At 39.2% G+C, this 12,282-nt stretch overlaps 1 protein-coding gene across 1 annotated transcript in view; it reads right to left on the bottom strand.

Moving 5' to 3' along the window:
* Nucleotides 1-12,282, bottom strand: part of TMEM232 (transmembrane protein 232) — a gene marked incomplete at its 5' end in the record, with an annotated part of 170,514 nt that overhangs the window by 87,826 nt on the left and 70,406 nt on the right. The gene's annotated exons all lie outside the window — the stretch shown is intronic.

Raw genomic sequence — 12,282 nt, 5'->3', positions numbered from 1 at the left:
TCAATGGGTTTAGAAATTAGTAAGTTATTAAGAGAAAACTAAGGATGTTTAAGGATAAATAACTAAACTCTATAGTTTTATTACTGTAATACTGTTGCCATGATAGTGCCACAAAAAGAAAAGATCTTGAGTTTATCATGCTCATGTTTTATTGTAAATTAGGCACACCTGTAAAGATAACTGATATAGAAAGTGTTCAGACTATTTCAGAAAAGAAAATATAGTTTTAATAAATTCAGAATATTTGCTCTCATACATCAAACCTATAGACAAAATGTGCTCATTCCTTTTTTTAATGTGCTCAGTCTTTTGAAATTGTTTTTCTTTGTCTTATTCATATGTGTGATGTTTAGTTGTTTAACTTATTCTATAGTACCATTATTAACTCCCTTAAGGTAGGCTTTAAAATATGAAATAATTATGACTATTTTCCTCAGAGAAATTAAGCATAACAGGAATGGAGTTTCGGCTACAAACCTTGCTCCTCTCCAAAAACATTGCTCCTCTCCAAAAAAAACCTTGCTCCTCTCCCCCTCTTTCCCACACTCTCTCCTCACTCTCTTTCTCCCTTTCACCAGGTTCATCTATTTGCTTTAAAATAACCCCTCAATTGAAAATTGAAAACAATTCAGGAAGGAAGATTTGCAACATAAATGGCATCTGTGAGTGCTCTGGAAATTAATCCGTTATATACATCATTCTTTTTGAGATTGTTTTATCTTCCTTCTAAAGAACTCAGAAACTCAATGGCAACTTGAAACAGAACCCAATTTAGTCCTGTCATTAAAACAAGAGGGTTTTATTCTCCCTGGTCCTCTGTCAGATTTTAAATGGATGTGGTTTTATTCCCCCTCTCATCTAATACTGGGACATATCCATCTACAGCAAGATCTCACTTTTAAATGATGTTCTTGTATTTCAAGAGACCTTTTAAAGGGGAAAGATAATAGCTCCACTCTAGACAAAGCTCATGAGTCTATTTATCTCCAAAGATTCAACAAATTCTTACGAAGTGTTGGGCCCAAATTCTTGGTGGCTAGAGGAGGAGGTGGGATTCAGGAGGGGGACATGACTTGCTCAGAGTCACATAGTGTGTCACCTGTGTACTTTCTTTCTTCTCATAGCTATTGGGTACTTTCCCTCGAAGCGAGACCCAGACTCTGGTTGGAACAAGAATTCCTGTCCTATGCTCTTCTGAGATATAGCACCCTAGAGAATTAAAATGTTCAGCTGTTGGCATTGTCTGGTGTAAATCTCTCTGTATTCACCTGTTTCCCTTGGGAGAAAGTGACTCACTGGACCATGGCTGAAAACTCCACATAGTCCAAACCTTGGTGATCTGTTTGGTTTATTCTCTCAATGGACCTCTTCTCTGTAGCCACACACACACCCTCTATCCATTCCTTATACTCTTTATAGTTCCTCCCATCACAAGGTCTGTGCATTTATGTATTTCCCACATTCAATTGTCCTAGATCACCCTACCAGCCACTGTTCACCCACCTAATCCTCTCTCATTCTTTAGGTCTTATTTTAAATGTCCCCAAGGCAACCACCACCAACCACTGACTTCTCAGACTATCAGAAACATAGCTACCTGTACCATTTATTCATCACACTGATCACATTTGTGATTATTTAATTGAGAGTCTCTCCCACTTCTCCATAAAAGTCATGAAAATGGGAACAGAGCTAGTCATTGTCTTCATCACCATAGAAGTAGTCATGTGTTGACGAATTAGTCAATGTGGCCTTCAGGCTCTGGGGTGGAGGAGAAAAAGCAGGCTTGTTTAATCCCACAGGGTCCCACAGGACCCCATTAAGCTCCTGGATTTTGTAGCTGGCATCAAAGAAAGCAGGTCTCTAATACCCTCACTTCATTTACAAGCTAATCTTCAAAATCTTTCTCCTTAGGCCTCCTCATGTTTCAGAACAGCTTCTCACCTCTGAGAGTTTCCTTCTCTGATTTCATTTCTCCTGCATATAACACTTCCTCCAAATAGTTTTGCCTTTCTCCAAACCATGGTTGGAGCTCCATCTTTCTTAGCTGAAGATGTGCCTTGTCCATGTTCTGGTTCCCCCCCAAATGCAGCTCTATGGATACTCCAGCCTGATTCATAGCATTCATAGTTTTTCAAGTTCTTTGCTCCCTCAACCCCCAGAGTTCTGCATATGCTTTTCCACTGCCAGGAGTATTCTTCTTCCTACTCTGTTCATTTGGTTAATTCAGACTCATACTTAACACAACAACGCAAATAAGAACCCTTCCCTGACTCTTAGCTTCTGTTAACACCATAAACAGGGCATTTAAAAAAATATTTGGAGCAGTTTATAAGGTTGTATTTGTGAGATTATTAATGTCTATCTGTTCTAGACTTTAAAATCCAAAAAGGCTGTCCTTTTGTTGTTGTTTTTGTTCATTAGTATAACCTCCATGCCTGGCATGGAGTGTGTGCTTAAAATATTGGTTGAATGAATAAGGGTAGAAATTCTTCAAATCGGATACATCCACCTTGAGCCTCTGCCCTTTACTACTCTAAGAAAATGCATTGAAGAGCAAAAACAGTCTCTTATATAACCTTCTCTAAATGTGTCCTACAGTAGGGAGGGCAGATACAAATGCCCTCAATTACTAACAGTGAGACATGAACAAGTACTCACTTGCTCTGCTCCTCAGTCTCTACCTTTCCAAATGATTCCTAGAATAACTGCCTCAAAGGGTATGTTTATTTATTCATCCAACCATCCATTCATTCATTTATTCAGTAAATGGCATTTCTCAAGGTGAGGTCCTAGAACCAACTGCATGGAAACCACCTGGCTATTTATCAATGATGTAACTTCCTAGCTCCTATGAGAAGATTATATAACTAAAATCTCTTTACATGCAATTTTCATTTTAACAAGTATTATTAGTGATTCTTATGCACCTTTAAGTTGAGAGCCAGTGGGTGTCGTGGGTTGTGATGATTGAACAAGATGCTCTATATAAAGCATTTGGGAGCCATTTCATAGCACAGAGCCTGGCACATGGTTGGTGCCACACACCAGTCCATCTTTCCATCTACTTAACCATCTGTCTCCCTAACCATCTACCTTCCTCCATCTTTTCTAATATAGTACTTTCATTTCTCCATCTGATTCCATCCTATTCTTCTCTTCTATTTGCTTTTCCCATCTTATCTTAAACTAGAGGCTCAATGCACTAAATTCGTGCAAGGGGCTCGACCCTCGCACCCACGGCTCTTGAAGCTGTGGTGGCTTGCCTCGGCCCTCACAGCCCCGGCTCTCACAGCCCTGGCTTCATCCGGAAGGACATCTAGAAGGTTGTTTGGCTGTCTGGTCTAATTGGCATATTACCCTTTTATTATTATAGATATCTTACTCTGCCCAAAACTAACAGGAGGTCCATCACTGAAGTAAGTGATGAGAGAAATATAGAAGACAAAGACCTGGTTCTCAGGGAGCTTCTAGCAAAGAAAGGAGATATGGAACTCCACAGCTGTATACAGATGTGTGGGCATATCCTGGCCCATGAGCCTTGACCTGTGCAAATTGCCCCTCCTCTGTTCTTTTCTCCTATCCCTAGTTCCAAGCTCCCCCAAGTGACTCTAGCTCTGGTTCTCAAACTTCTCCATCCTGTGCTTCTTTGTCACTTGGAGATAGACACAGTCACTCATTCACCACATCCCACCTGGGCATTCAGAACTTCCTCCTCAGGGTAATCACAAGATAAGATTAATTATGCTAATCAGCCTCTGCAGGCTGACACAATTAACCAGAGCATGAGATAGCTCCAGAAATCTGTATAGGAGCTGCCTACCTGCTGGGTTTAATTTCACCATCCAGCACAGTAATTAGAGGGGAGAGGTGGGTGGTACGGTGAGAGGAGTTTACTGTTTTCAACTAAGGAGCACATTGTTCTATCTTCCAATGGAAGTTGCAGGAAGTTTTCCATGGACTGTCTAGCCATTTAATTTCTCCTCTTCGGACCTGCCACTGGACATCTTCTTGGGGTTAAGTACCAGCACTGTAGCCATTTTTTTCTTGATAGTGGTACAAAATGAGGTACTTGTATTTTGATACATTTTAAAATCCTTTTCACTCCCTTATCTACTCTTAAGCACCTTTAATATTTTAAATATATATTTTTCTTATTCAAATATAAGAGAAGTTGTCCCTGGCTGTTGTGGCTCAGTTGGTTGGGAATCATCCCATGCACCTAAAGGATGATGGTTCAGTTCCCTGTCAGGGCACATGCCCCTGTTGCGGGTTCAATCCCTGGTTGGGAGTGTGCAGGAAGCAGGTGATCGATGTTTCACTCCCACATCAAGGTCTCTCTCTCTCTCTCTCTCTCTCTCTCTCTCTCTCTCTCTCTCCCCTCCCTTTCGTGCTAAAAATCAATAAAATATCGTGTGGGTGTTTTTTTTTTTAAGTAAGAGAAGTTGCAAAAACTTTAGATCAAGCAACCCTAACATGAGAGCATCCCTAACATTTGTTTAGGGAGTGCTAGTTCTGCAAGTTGCCTTGGGATAAAAGTTTACAGTTCAAGTTTGGGAAGCCCGAATTTCTTTATCCCCTCTTGAAGAGCCATGATCAACATTAGCATATTAAAACTCTTAAATTCCTATAACAAAGAAAACATGTTTAACTATAGTTAAATGAAGATTTTCCAAATTTATTTTATCATATATTTTAGTTTTTCTCTCAAAGGTGACCTAAGATAAGGACTTGAGTACAGTTAGTTTGTTGAGAGACAATTTCAGAAAACAAAAGTGAGGGGATGGGAAAAGTGAGGCAAGTTAGGAAAGAAAGACAATCAAGAGGTATTAATGAACTTATTACCACTATAAACAATCGGGATTTAGTTTTGCCAAGAACTCTCTAAAAAAACATGTAGAGTGCTTGAGGATAGAAAAGATTCGGCATTCATCCACTGACTCAATCCCTTATTGTTTGGGAGTTGCTCTAAGGGACTTTAACCTTTGTCTACTATTGAGTTCATCAGTTGATAAACCTTCTCCAGCTTTGGAAAAGCAGACTGGAGAGATTCCGTGACTCAATATGGGATACTGGCAATGGAATATGGAGCCATCTAGCACCATGGTGCTGAAATCATGATGATGAAAGAGGTGTGGCATGGTGGTCACAAGCACCTGCTATATTACATACTCTTTTGAAAATTAGAATTCTAAGTTATTGACATCTAAAATACCTGTATTCCATGTACATCATTTAGGAAATGCTGCTCTGTTTGAAACTGTAGTGTCATCTATATCTAGTTCTCCCTCCCACCACTCACCCCACCCCCAGCCCCACCTGGAACATAAAAGTCAACATTTCCAGCCCCCTGCAGTGGCCAGTGCTGGTCAATAGACTAAGAGTAAAGTTACATATGTCACTTCCAAGCTGAGGCAGTAACAGTCTCTGCCAAACTCTTCATCTCTCTCTTCCCCTGCAAGTGGCAACTCTAAATGTACCTATTGAAATGGCTCCAAAAAGGAAGCAGACAGGATCCCTGAGTGACACTGGAAGAAACGACCCCAGTGAGCTGATTGACCTGCAGTGGATTTGGGGTGAACAATAAATCAGTTTTTATGTGTTGATCCTTTAGAATTTACGGCTTTGTTTATTACAGCAAAGCCCAGCCTATTCTCAACAACAGAACAGCCTTAGAGAAGCAAAAGTCATTGTAAAACTAGGGTATCTCTTACACTAGTGATGGCGAACCTATGACACGCGTGTCAGAGGTGACACGCAAACTCATTTTTTGGGTTGATTTTTCTTTGTTAAATGGCATTTAAACATATAAAATAAATATCAAAAAAATAAATCTTTGTTTTACTATGGTTGCAAATATCAAAAAATTTCTATATGTGACACGTCACCAGGGTTAAGTTAGGGTTTTTCAAGATGCTGACACGCCGAGCTCAAAAGGTTCGCCATCACTGCCTTACACGGATATCTGATATGGGCAGCTGGTATTATAGCAGAAAACCAAGAGAGAATACAGAAAGGTTGAATTGTCTGTGTTTTGTACTATAACTAACAGAGAATCATAAAGACAAGTGAAGAAAGGATCAAACCAGTGGCCCAAGCACTACATGGAAATGTCCTATTTCTGCAGAATGAGATGGTCAAGAGGAAGGTGTACCATTTGGTGAGGGCAGATATAAACAAGCTCTCCCTGAAAAGTCAGCATCATCTGGGTGCTGTGCTTCTCTGCCCTGCTCTTGACTCTATGTGGGCTCATTGATTTATAAAATATATACTTGTTGGCAGATAGATGTAAATGATTGAAGCAAGTCTCCTACCCATAATTATTCTAATTTGTTTCCAGTACATTTTCCTATGAAAACTAGCTCTGAAATCTTGGCTCTGAAAACCTTGTTCAAATATTTTTCTGCTCCCTCTTTGGGAAATCTAATTGCACATACATCTGACTGAATTCATCCCACAACTCATTAATGCTCTGTTAATATTTTAAAATTTTCATACTTTTATTTTGAATGGTTTCTGTTGCTATGTCTTGAAGTCCACTAATCACTTCTTCTGCCACATCTAATCTGTTAATCCCATCTATGTTTTTTAAAATGTCTACCTAAATTTTGAATATTTTGAATATAGTTATAACTATTTTAATCTCCTTGTATGATAACTGCAATATCTGTGTCCATTCTGGGTCAATTCTGATTAATCAATTATTCTCTTCATTATCAGTCATATTGTCCTGCCTATTAATTTTCAGTTGGATGCTAGACATTGTGAATTATGGCTTGTTGGGTGTTGAATGTCTCTGTATTTCTATAGATATTCTTGAGCTTTGCTATGAGACACAGTTCAATTCCTTGGGAAGGTTTTAGCTTTTCAGATCTTGCTTTTATTATTTGTTAGGCAGAACAAGGCAATTCTCAGTCTTAGGTTAATTACTCCCAGTTATGAGGCAAGATCCTCTTGTGTACTCACCCCAATGCCTCATAAATCAGAGGTTCTCTTATTTGGCTGGTGTGAACAGGCACTATTCCCAGCCCCATGTGAGCAAGAAGCACTGATACCTCTAATCCTTTGGGTGATTCCTTCCCTCACACCAGCTAGTTTCCTCACATGTGGGGGCTAATCAGTACTCAGCCAAATATTCAATAGGTACCCTCTTTAGGTCTTGCTATGTGAGCAATAAATACCCCTTACCTGCTTAAGTCACTGCTTTTCCTTGTTTTTGTGACTGTAGCTGAGCATAATCTTGACTCATATCCTTCTGTTCCCTTCCTTCATAGGTAACAACTTTGGTCAGTACCATCCCCCAAACATCAAAAGCAGAAACAAGTCAGTTCTGCTTGGAGGACCCCCACATCCTAGCTCCCATTAGGTTTGATAGAACTGATGTGAAAACAGAAACTCAAAAGTGGGAATTTTTATTTAAAGCAAGGTAATGAATGATTAGAAAAACTACATTATGGCATGTTATTTATGTGTCAGACACTGGGCTAAGTGCTTTACATAAATTATCTCATTGAATTGTCAAAACTGCACTATGATGTAGGTACTTTTCTATTTATTTACGACAGGTTGCTGGATCATTAGAACTGATTTAAATACTGTGGACATCACCATAAATTACACAAGCTACTTTTTAATCCATGAAATTACATTCTGGCAAGAGAGAAAGACAACAGAGAATAAATAAATAAAATAAAAATACAAGGCTATGAACAGATCTCTGAAGATCACTAAAATGTGTGATAAAGATAGAACGTGTTGCTTTAGATCAGGTTACTGTGGAAGGTGTCTCTGATGTGCCATTCAGGGCGAAATCTGAATGACAAGAGACAACCATGTGAAAATCAGGACATTCCAGTCAGAGGTCACGTCTAGGACAAAGGTCTTAAGTTGAGTATAAGCATGGTGGGTTCAAAAAACAGGAAAAAAAGCCAGTGTGGCTAGGGAGTTGAGAATGAGAGGAGACAAGGCTGAAGGTATTAGTAGGAGCTGAGTAAACCAAGATCAGGAATTTTTATTCCATTCCAAGTTCAATGCTAGAGCATTAGAGGGTTGTAAGCAAGATAGTGCTATATTTTGATTTATATTTTACAGAATCAATCTTGCTGCTCTTCAGTGAATAGATATAATAAGCAAGAATGGAAGTAAGAAAATGAATTAGGAAGCTTCGCAGCTGTCCAGAGGATGAAAAGACTCAGCTGGGATATGATGATAGTGAAGATGGAGGGATGGAGATGAAATTGGAGCTGGGATTTTTAGAGCTTGTTCATAGGTTGACTATGAGCTATGAGAGAGGAGAATCAAGAATTGCTCTTAGGAATTTGGCTAAGGAATTACCACCCCATTTTATACATGAAAAGACAGAGAGAGACTATCTACGAGATAGATGCACACCTTACCAATGGTTATAAAATGAACTTATAATGTATTTATTTATTCATTCAACCAATATGTGTGAGATACAACAGAATTCACAGTTGTAGAGGAGAAAGAGTATATAAATAATCACACACACACATGTACAGACACACAGAGAATATTTTACTTCCTTATTAAAGTGCTTAAAAGAATCTGAAATTTAAACTCAGTCTTTATAACCCAAAGCTCATACTATACCTCATGTTACAGTTGACTGAATTTACTAGGGTTTGAAAGAAGAAACCCAGGAGTCAGGACTGTGTAGACCCTCACTGCCACCCCACTTAGCCCACCCTGTTCTGTGCTTGAGTTCTTGTCATCAGATGCAGGTAACTCAACTTTTTTCTTTTAATCTTTCTCCTCACATGCTCCATTGGTGATTATTGAAAGCGTCTTGGCAAACACTTACTGAATACCTACTAAGTGTCAGGCACTGGGATGGTCACTAGAAAATAAAAAATGAGTAAGAGCCCAGCCAGTGTTGCTCAGTGGTTGAACGTTGACCTATGAACCAGGAGGTCATGGTTCAATTCCAGTCAAGGGCACATGCCCGGGTTGTGGGCTCGATCACCAGTAGGGGGTGTACAGGAGGCAGCCAATCAATTACTCTATATCTATAAAGGGAATAATAGAGTTCATAGAATTATGCCCACTTTACAGCTAAGGGAACGAAGGCACATAAAATTTGAGTGATGAATCTGCTGTGCAATTCTCACAACACACATGGAGTGGGGTGAGGAGAAAGAATGTAACCTTGAATCTGGGAAAGCCTGGACTTTTCTATTAATTAGCATTCCCTTAGGGCATAAGGTAACTAGGAAAATTAAAAATATAAAAAGAACAGCTCTGCCAACGAAATACTGAAGTAATTAGATGGAAGTCAATATTAACCGGCTTCTGTGATTGCAGGGACCCAAAGGCAAGGATTCAGAAAACTCTGCCACTTAGCAATTTTGTAGACTTGTGGCCTAGAGACAAGGATATGACATAGGAATTAATTCTTTCCAGCTGACTAGTTAGTTGCTCGATATTTCTCCAACAGGTTTAGACCCATCCCAGCCAAAACCACATGGATGTTGCAGACAATCACTAGTTAAATGCTCAGTCTGCCGAGGAAGCTCATTGTTTCAGGGGACAGAGCCCCCTGCCCTGCACAGACACACACACAATCGGTAAAGGGTGTTTTTCCTACTTTTGACCTTGGCTACCCAAAGCACCAAGCCAAGAACTGATCACCACTCTCAATGTAGCTGACATTAAATTCATTTCTGCAACTGGATAGAGTAATGGAGCTCAAGGGCAGTTCTTCAGGGAGTAGGTGGAGCCCTCCAGCCAGAACAGGCCCATGAATCTTCCTTAGACTCTTCTTCCTGTTCCACAACCTTAAGCAGTCCCTCACCCAGTAATGTGGGCTCTACCTCTGTGCCCCATCCCTTGCCCACCCACCAGTGTTCATTTCCATCTTCAACTTCCTGAGCTGCAACAGCTTTACTTGGATCTAGCTTCTAAAAAATATTTGCTATGTCTGATTAACTGACTTATGAATATCAAATGTAGTTATCTATAGATATTTACTAAAATTTTGAAGAAGAAAAGACTACCTTATACCAAATTATTAGCCCTGGAAATATCCATATAAATAGAATCCTAATTGTGGAAATGACAAATTTGAGTTGGTTTATTTACTTACAGAATAATCCATTTGAGATGTGAAGTGGCATATAAAAATAGATTTTTAAAAAGCAGGAAATAATATAAATAATTGAAAATGTCATGAAAACAGAAAAACAGGCAAAAAGAAAACAGTAACACTGAGTGAAATGAATACATAGCGTTCTCTATTTCTGTTAGAAACTGGTCAAAACTTTGAATCATTTTTTTAAGCTCCAGCAAATCGCTTATACAAAATCAGTAATAAGGTTTGAAGAGTACATGAAACTAAGGAGGATTTATTTCCTAAATCCTAAAAAGGTGATACTGGATGATATCGTGGTCATCTCTGTAATAGGTACAATAACTGTCTTTATTTCTATTTCTTTCTGTGCTCCTCAATTCAAAACCAAGGGACAAGCTGAAGCACAGTTGCATAAAGGAAAGTCCATGAAATCCAAAACAATGTAGTTCAAGTAGAAGGCTCTCTGATGATCTTTTTCCATGAAAAAAAAATATTTTAAAATCTAGAGGGGAAAAAACGGATAGTCTGTCAGAGCACAGCTAGAGCACTGCTCAGCACTTCTGCTCTGAGTTGCTCTGAGTCCATATATTCCTCTAAATACTTCCCAACTACACTAGGGCAGGTCCTCTAAAACCCTGCCCCCTGTACTAACTGTAGGGAACCTAGTCCAAGTTCCTCCTTTATCCTCTGCTCAAACCCTGCCCACTGTACTAACTGTAGGGAACCTAGTCCAAGTTCCTGCCTGGGGCTGGAACTCCTAGGATGCTGGATCTTAGACAGAGAAGCCATGAGAGGCTGTGGGTATATAAGAATGAGTCTTTATTGCAGAGGCCATATAGTCGTCAGACAAAACAACTCCTTCACAGCAAGTCCTGTACAGGCTGGTGGCCAGATACCGGCTGGTTAACATTGTACATCTTTCACACAAAGCAGCATTAGTCTCTGTACCCACAGCTATTATCTGAGCAGCTGCATGCTGCCCCCTAGACTCACCACCTCACATCATAGTGGCACCTAAACTCTCTGCCTCAGCAGCTTCTCTAGCCTCTTTGGCTCAGCAGCTTCTCCTGTCTCTCGTGCCCAGCACACTGGCTGCTCTCTGTAGCCTCACATAGTAACTACCTCTGAGCTTCTCTCCTAGCTCCAGCTCTCCAGCTTCATCTGAGCTCTCTTCTCCTCCCTTTGGCTGGTCAATGACAGGTATTATACTCCTTAGACAGAGAAGGCCACATGCCAATAGTAACATCATTCATTTTGGCTACAGAAGAGATCGCTGTACACCTGCACATAGTCCTTGGATCTGTGTATGGTATCTTAGCCTTGAGCATTCTGATTATGAGTCTCAGGCTTAGAGTGGCCTTGACCATCTGGTGCACTCTAAACAGGGTCCCCACAGTCTTCCATATTCCAAATCAGATTTATGATTAAAAATCAGAGTTGAATATTTTGTTTTCTGCTAAGAATCTAGAATGTAGCTACTCTGTATAGCCAACAACCCATCCATATGCTTTGATGATCAATAGGCAGAGTGGATTTCTTATTTGTTCTTCTCATTCAACATTAATTCATACCCATAATTATTATTAGAAAACAGAGCATTAAGAGCATTAGATTAATTGCATCTGTGAAAGCTAGAAAGAACCAGAAATATTTAGTGATATTGGGGAGAAAAGTGTGTGTAAAGATAACAAACAAATTACCCTGGCTCAAAATAAGACACAGAGAAGAAAAATATTGTTTGGCATAGTTTTGAAATATAGGCTACCATATGAATAAAGCATCACTAGAAAATAATATTTGTATTTTATGAAAAATAGATATCTCATTTCATAATGATTTTCTTTGATGTCATTCAAATAGAACTAGAAAAAAACAAGAACTTGTACAATACATTTTTAACTTTAAAGAAAATTAACTTATTGTTAGTGAGTCCAGATTTGCAATTTATATTGTCTAATGCTGGAAAGAAAAAATACATACATATAAATAAGAAAACTAAATAATTTATTATCCAAATGGAGACTCTTTTGAGAGTGGATTAATTCACTACTAATAAGGAAGCTGGAAAATTAGGCACAGACCCTGGTTAACCTTTGCAATTGGAATGCATGGTAAATGTTTCTCAAAGGCACAAGCCCAAAGTAGCACAATTACTCTTCCTAAAAATCAACTCCTCTCTTCAAGCTATTTAA

Source organism: Myotis lucifugus, unplaced genomic scaffold, assembly GCF_000147115.1.
Source record: "Myotis lucifugus unplaced genomic scaffold, Myoluc2.0 scaffold_0, whole genome shotgun sequence".
Lineage (NCBI taxonomy): Eukaryota > Metazoa > Chordata > Mammalia > Chiroptera > Vespertilionidae > Myotis > Myotis lucifugus.
The sequence above is the reverse complement of the archived record's forward strand: the minus strand, read 5'-3'. Positions and strand labels throughout refer to the sequence as shown.